This window comes from Rhinoraja longicauda, chromosome 34 (assembly GCF_053455715.1).
Source record: "Rhinoraja longicauda isolate Sanriku21f chromosome 34, sRhiLon1.1, whole genome shotgun sequence".
NCBI classification, from domain to species: Eukaryota; Metazoa; Chordata; class Chondrichthyes; order Rajiformes; family Arhynchobatidae; genus Rhinoraja; species Rhinoraja longicauda.
The window spans coordinates 6561270-6567269 of NC_135986.1; the positions used below are offsets into that span (position 1 = coordinate 6561270).

The window sequence follows — 6000 nt, forward strand, 5'->3', positions numbered from 1 at the left end:
ACATTTTTGATCATTTTGAGCTGCAAAGTCTGTGACAAGCCCTACTATGGACAGTCTCAATTCTTCAAAACATTCCATCGCCACCTTCCATGTGCACAAAATCGAAATCACAGAAACCTTTAAGATAATTTCCACTTTATTTCCTCCCCCTCCCAAGGATATCAACAAAGGTCACCCAGATCAAGGGCTGTCACCTAGATGTGAAGATCGCATCACTGTTGTTAAAACTCACACTTTAAACTGATGATGGGCACCATGTCAAATGCAAGGGACAAAGGTCACAGCAGAAAAAGTGTCTGAAGGCAGCAAAATTCAAATTCCACTTGTGTTTACATAATAGTGCAAATTATCCTTTCGAAAGCACATGGATCCTTGTTATTTAAACGTCCATTCAAAACTAACACAAAGTAACACAAACTGCCACCTATTTACATGCAGGAGGGGGGAGTGTTTTTTTTCGGATGAGAGGGGTTTGTTTATGAATTATGAATGAAAATCATCCTTTCACAAACACGGGGGATCCTTGGCATTTAAACGTCCATTCAAAACTTTCGAAGTAACACACACTGCTACCTATTTACATGCAGGAGAGGTGAGTGGGTTTTTTTCGGATGAGAGGGGTTTGTTTATGAATTATGAATGAAAATCATCCTTTCACAAACACAGGGGGGAATCCTTGGCATTTAAACGTCCATTCAAAACTTTCGAAGTAACACACTGCTACCTATTTACATGCAGGAGCGGGGAGTGTTTTTTTTCGGATGAGGGGGGTTTTGTTTATGAATTATGAGTGAAAATCATCCTTTCACAAACACAGGGGGGGGGGGGCTTGGCATTTAAACGTCCATTCAAAACTTTCGAAGTAACACACACTGCCATCTTATTCACAGGTGGGAGAGGGGGGTGTTGTTTTTGTCAAATAAAGGAGGGGAGGGGGTGGGGGGAGATTGTTTGTGTGGATTATGAATGAAATATATTAAATATAAAAGCCTGGCATTTAACACTCCAAGGGGGTTCTCACTCCCAAACCACTGCGCTGCCACGTCTGTTTTCCTTCCCCCGCCGTCCAGATCTTGTTTGTGTTTAAAAAAAAAAATTTTAATCAAAATATAACGTTAAAAGGGATTGATCAGGGAAGGGGTTGGTTTTGAAGGCCTGGGGCCTTCCCTGGTTTGTTTGTTTGTATGTTTGTTTGTTTGTTTGTTTGTCACCCCCTCTCTCATTCCTCCTTCCCCCCCCCCCCCCCCCTCTAGGAGGTTGTCAACCAGTTGTTGTTGGTGGTGTCTACGCCAGGCCGCCGGCTGGCTGTGGTGGAGGACAAGAGGGGCAGTCGTGGGAGGGAGGAGGGGGGGGGTGAGCCGGGGCCTAGCGGGCAAAGGAGGGGGGGGGTGTTGAGGTGAGAGAGGGGGAGGGGAGGGGAGGGGGGGGAGAAGCGAGTACACGGTTGACAGGGAGAGGTGTGGGGAGGGTGGTGTTTACCTGGGACAAAGCAGAGTGGAACGGGAGCTGGAGCTGGAGCTGGTCCGGGTGCGGGGCCCAGGCCTCTCTCTCTCCGTCCGTCCGTCCCTCTCACCGTCGCCGCTTCTCTGCGGATTCTCTCCGATTCTAAGATGGCCGCCGCGCTACCCGCTCACGTGACCCGCCGCCCGGCCGACCGCCGCCGTCCGCCAGCCCGCCCTCCCTCCCGCTCCCGCGCCCGCACGCGCACACGCGCACACACCCGGATGGTGGCGGCCCACAGCGGCCACGTGCCGGGCGGGAAGGTGAGAGAGTAATGAAGGGTGAGGGGGAGAGAGAGAGAGAGAGAGAGATATGAGGGAGTGAAGAGGAGAGTGAAGAGGATGTGAGAAAGAAAAGAGAGAAGGAAAGAGAAAGAGAGGAGGGAGAGAGAGAGATAGATATGAGGGGGTGAAGAGGAGAGTGAAGGGGAAGAGAAAGAGAAAAGAGAGAAGGAAAGAGAGAGGGAGAGAGAGAGAGAGAGAGAGAGAGAGAGAGAGAGAGAGAGAGAGAGAGAGATATGAGGGAGTGAAGAGGAGTGAGAAAGAAAAGAGAGAAGGAAAGAAAGAGGAGGGAGAGAGAGAGAGAGAGATATGAGGGAGTGAAGAGGAGAGTGAAGGGGAAGAGAAAGAGGAAAGAGAGAGAGAGGAGGGAGAGAGGAGGGAGAGAGAGAGAGAGAGAGAGAGATATGAGGGAGTGAAGAGGGGAGTGAAGGGGAAGAGAAAGAAAAGAGAGAAGGAAAGAGAGAGAGAGAGGAGGGGGAGAGAGAGAGAGGAGGGAGAGAGAGAGAGATATGAGGGAGTGAAGAGGAGTGAGAAAGAAAAGAGAGAAGGAAAGAGAAAGAGAGGAGGGAGAGAGAGAGAGAGAGAGATATGAGGGAGTGAAGAGGAGAGTGAAGGGGAAGAGAAAGAGAAAAGAGAGAAGGAAAGAGAAAGAGAGAGGAGGGAGAGAGAGAGAGAGATATGAGGGAGTGAAGAAGAGAGTGAAGGGGAAGAGAAAGAGAAAAGAGAGAAGGAAAGAGAAAGAGAGGAGGGAGAGAGAGAGAGAGAGAGAGATATGAGGGAGTGAAGAGGAGAGTGAAGGGGAAGAGAAAGAAAAGAGAGAAGGAAAGAGAGAGAGAGAGGAGGGAGAGAGAGAGAGAGAGAGATATGAGGGAGTGAAGAGGAGTGAGAAAGAAAAGAGAGAAGGAAAGAGAGAGAGAGGAGGGAGAGAGAGAGATATGAGGGAGTGAAGAGGAGAGTGAAGGGGAAGAGAAAGAAAAGAGAGAAGGAAAGAGAGAGAGAGAGAGGAGGGAGAGAGAGAGAGAGATATATGAGGGAGTGAAGAGGAGTGAGAAAGAAAAGAGAGAAGGAAAGAGAAAGAGAGGAGGGAGAGAGAGAGAGAGAGAGAGAGAGATATGAGGGAGTGAAGAGGAGAGTGAAGGGGAAGAGAAAGAGAAAAGAGAGAAGGAAAGAGAGAGAGGAGAGAGAGAGAGAGCGAGAGATATGAGGGAGTGAAGAGGAGAGTGAAGGGGAAGAGAAAGAAAAAAGAGAGAAGGAAAGAGAGAGAGAGAGGAGGGAGAGAGAGAGAGAGAGAGAGATATGAGGGAGTGAAGAGGAGAGTGAAGGGGAAGAGAAAGAGAAAAGAGAGAAGGAAAGAGAGAGAGGAGGGAGAGAGAGAGAGAGAGAGAGAGAGATATGAGGGAGTGAAGAAGAGAGTGAAGGGGAAGAGAAAGAAAAGAGAGAAGGAAAGAGAAAGAGAGAGGAGGGAGAGAGAGAGAGATATGAGGGAGTGAAGAAGAGAGTGAAGGGGAAGAGAAAGAGAAAAGAGAGAAGGAAAGAGAAAGAGAGGAGGGAGAGAGAGAGAGAGAGAGAGATATGAGGGAGTGAAGAGGAGGGTGAAGGGGAAGAGAAAAGAGAGAAGGAAAGAGAGAGAGAGGAGGGAGAGAGAGAGAGAGAGAGATATGAGGGAGTGAAGAGGAGTGAGAAAGAAAAGAGAGAAGGAAAGAGAAAGAGAGGAGGGAGGGAGAGTGAGATGAGAGGGAGAGGAGAGATAGGGGGATAGGAAGAGAGGAAGAGGAGAAGGAAAGAGAGAGGGAGGGAGAGAGGGAGAGTGAAGGGGAAAGAGGAGGGATAGATGAGGGAAAACATGAGAGAGAGAGGAGGGTGAAGAGAGAGAGTAATGAAAGGAGGGAGAGAGTGAAGGGATGGAGAGATGAGGGGAAAGATGAGGGAGTGAAGAGGACAGTGAAGGGGAAGAGGAGGGATAGATGAGGGAGAGATGAGGGAGAGATGGAGGAGAGATGGGGGAAAGAGGAGGGAGAGGGAGAGATGGGGGGAGTGAAGGGAGAGTGGAGAGGTGAGAGTGAAGGGGGAAGAGATGAGGGGAAAGATGATGGAATAGATGAGGGATAGATGAGGGGAAGAGAGAGGAGAGTGAAGGGGAAGAGAAGGAAAGAGAGGAGGGAGAGGGAGGGGGGGAGGGAGAGGGAGGGAGAAGGAGAGGGAGAGGGAGGGAGGAGAGGGAGAGTGAGAGAGAGTGTGAGAGAAGGGAGGGAGAGATGAGGCGGGGAGAGAGAGGAGAGTGAAAAGAAAGAGTAATGAAAGGAGGGAGAGTGGCGAGGAAGAGAAAGAGTAATGAAAGGAGGGGAGAGATGAGGGAGTGAAGAGGAGAGTGAAGGGAAGAGAAAGAGAAAAGAGAAAGAAAGAAAAGAGAGAAGGGAAGAGAAAGAGAGGAGGGAGAGGGATGAAGGAGAGGGAGAGTGATGGGGAAAGAGGAGGGAGAGATGGGGAGTGAAGAGGAGAGTGAAGGGGAAGAGAAAGAGAAGAGAAGGAAAGAGAAAGAAAAGAGAAGGAAAGAGAAAGAGAAGAGGGAGAGGGATGAAGGAGAGGGGGGGAGAGGGAGGGATGATGGGAGAAGGAGGGGAGTGAGATGAGAGGGGGGAGAGAGAGTTAGAGAGAGGAGGGGAGAGGAAGATAAAGATAAAGAGGTAATAGAGGGAGAGAGGGAGAGTGAAGGGGAAAGAGGAGGGAGAGATGGGGGAGTGAAGAGGAGAGTGAATGGGAAGGGAAAGAGAAGAGAAGGAAAGAGAAAGAAAAGAGAGAAGGGAAGAGAAAGAGAGGAGGGGAGAGGGATGAGGGAGAGGGAGGGATGAGGGGAGAAGGAGGGGAGTGAGATGAGGGGGAGAGAGGTTAGAGAGAGGAGGGAGAGGAAGATAAAGATAAGAGAGTAATGAAGGGAGAGAGGGAGAGTAAGCGGAAAGAGGAGGGAAAGATGAGGGGGAGAGAAAGATAAAGAGAGTAATGAAAGGAGGGGAGTGAAGAGGAGAGTGAAGGGGAAGAGAAGGAAAGAGAAAGAAAAGAGAGAAGGAAAGCGAAGAGAGGATGGGGAGAGGGATGAGGGGGAGGGGGAGAGGGAGAGATGAGGGAGAGAATGGATAGGGAGAGAGGGGAGAGTGAGAGTGAAGGGGAAGAGATGAGGAATAGATGAGGGAGAGATGAGGGGGAGAGAGAGGAGAGTGAAGGGGAAGAGAAAGAGAGAGAAGGAAAGAGAAGAGAAGGAAAGAGTGGAGGGAGAGGGATGAAGGAGAGGGAGGGGGAGGGAGAGGGAGGGATGAGGGGAGAAGGATGAGGGGGGTGAGATGAGAGAGGGGGAGAGAGAGTTAGAGAGGAGGGAGAGAAAGATAAGAGAGTAATGAAGGGTGAGGGAGAGTGAAGGGGAAAGAGGAGGGATAGATGAGGGAGAGAAGAAGGAGGAGAGAAGGGAGAGTGAGAGAAAGAGGGCGATGAAAGGAGGGGAGAGATGAGGGAGTGAAGAGGAGAGTGAAGGGGAAGAGAAAGAGAAGAAAGAGAAGGAAAGAGGAGGGAGAGGGATGAAGGAGAGGGGAGAGGGAGGGGAGGGAGGGTGTGATGAGAGAGGAGAGGAGAGGAGAGATAGGGAGATAGGAAGGGAGGAAGAGGAGAAGGAAAGAGAGAGGGGGGGGGGGGAGGGAGAGTGAAGAGGGAGAGTGGAGAGGAAGAGGGAGTAATGAAAGGAGGGAGAGAGAGAGAGAGAGTGAGAATGAAGGGCGGAAGAGATGAGGGAGAGATGAGGGTGAGAGAGAGGAGAGTGAAGGGGGAGAGAAGAGAAGGAAAGAGAAAGAGAGGAGGGAGAGTGAGAGAGAGTGAGAGTGAAGGGAGGGAGGGAGAGATGAGGGGAAAGATGAGGGAGAGATGAGGGGGGGGAGAGAGGAGAGTGAAAAGAAAGAGAGTAATGAAAGGAGGAGGGAGTGGCGAGGAAGAGAAAGAGAGTAATGAAAGGAGGGAGTGAAGGGAGTGAAGAGGAGAGTGAAGGGGAAGAGAAAGAAGAGAAGGAAAGAGAAAGAAAAGAGAGAAGGAAAGAGGAGGGAGAGGGATGAAGGAGAGGGAGAGGAGAGGGGAGTGAGATGAGAGAGGGAGAGGAGAGATAGGGAGATAGGAAGAGAGGAAGAGAGGAAGAGGAGAAGGAAAGAGGGAGGGAGAGGGATGAAGGAGAGGGGGGGAAGAG

General features: G+C 50.5%; 1 protein-coding gene across 1 annotated transcript in view; it reads right to left on the reverse strand.

Moving 5' to 3' along the window:
• LOC144609696 (GRB10-interacting GYF protein 2-like) overlaps positions 1-1600 on the reverse strand; it is a 134801-nt gene extending 133201 nt beyond the window's left edge. The window contains 1 exon segment of the mRNA XM_078428199.1: positions 1480-1600. The gene's annotated coding sequence lies outside the window, so the exon portion shown is untranslated.
• Between the last annotated feature and the right edge of the window lie 4400 nt (positions 1601-6000).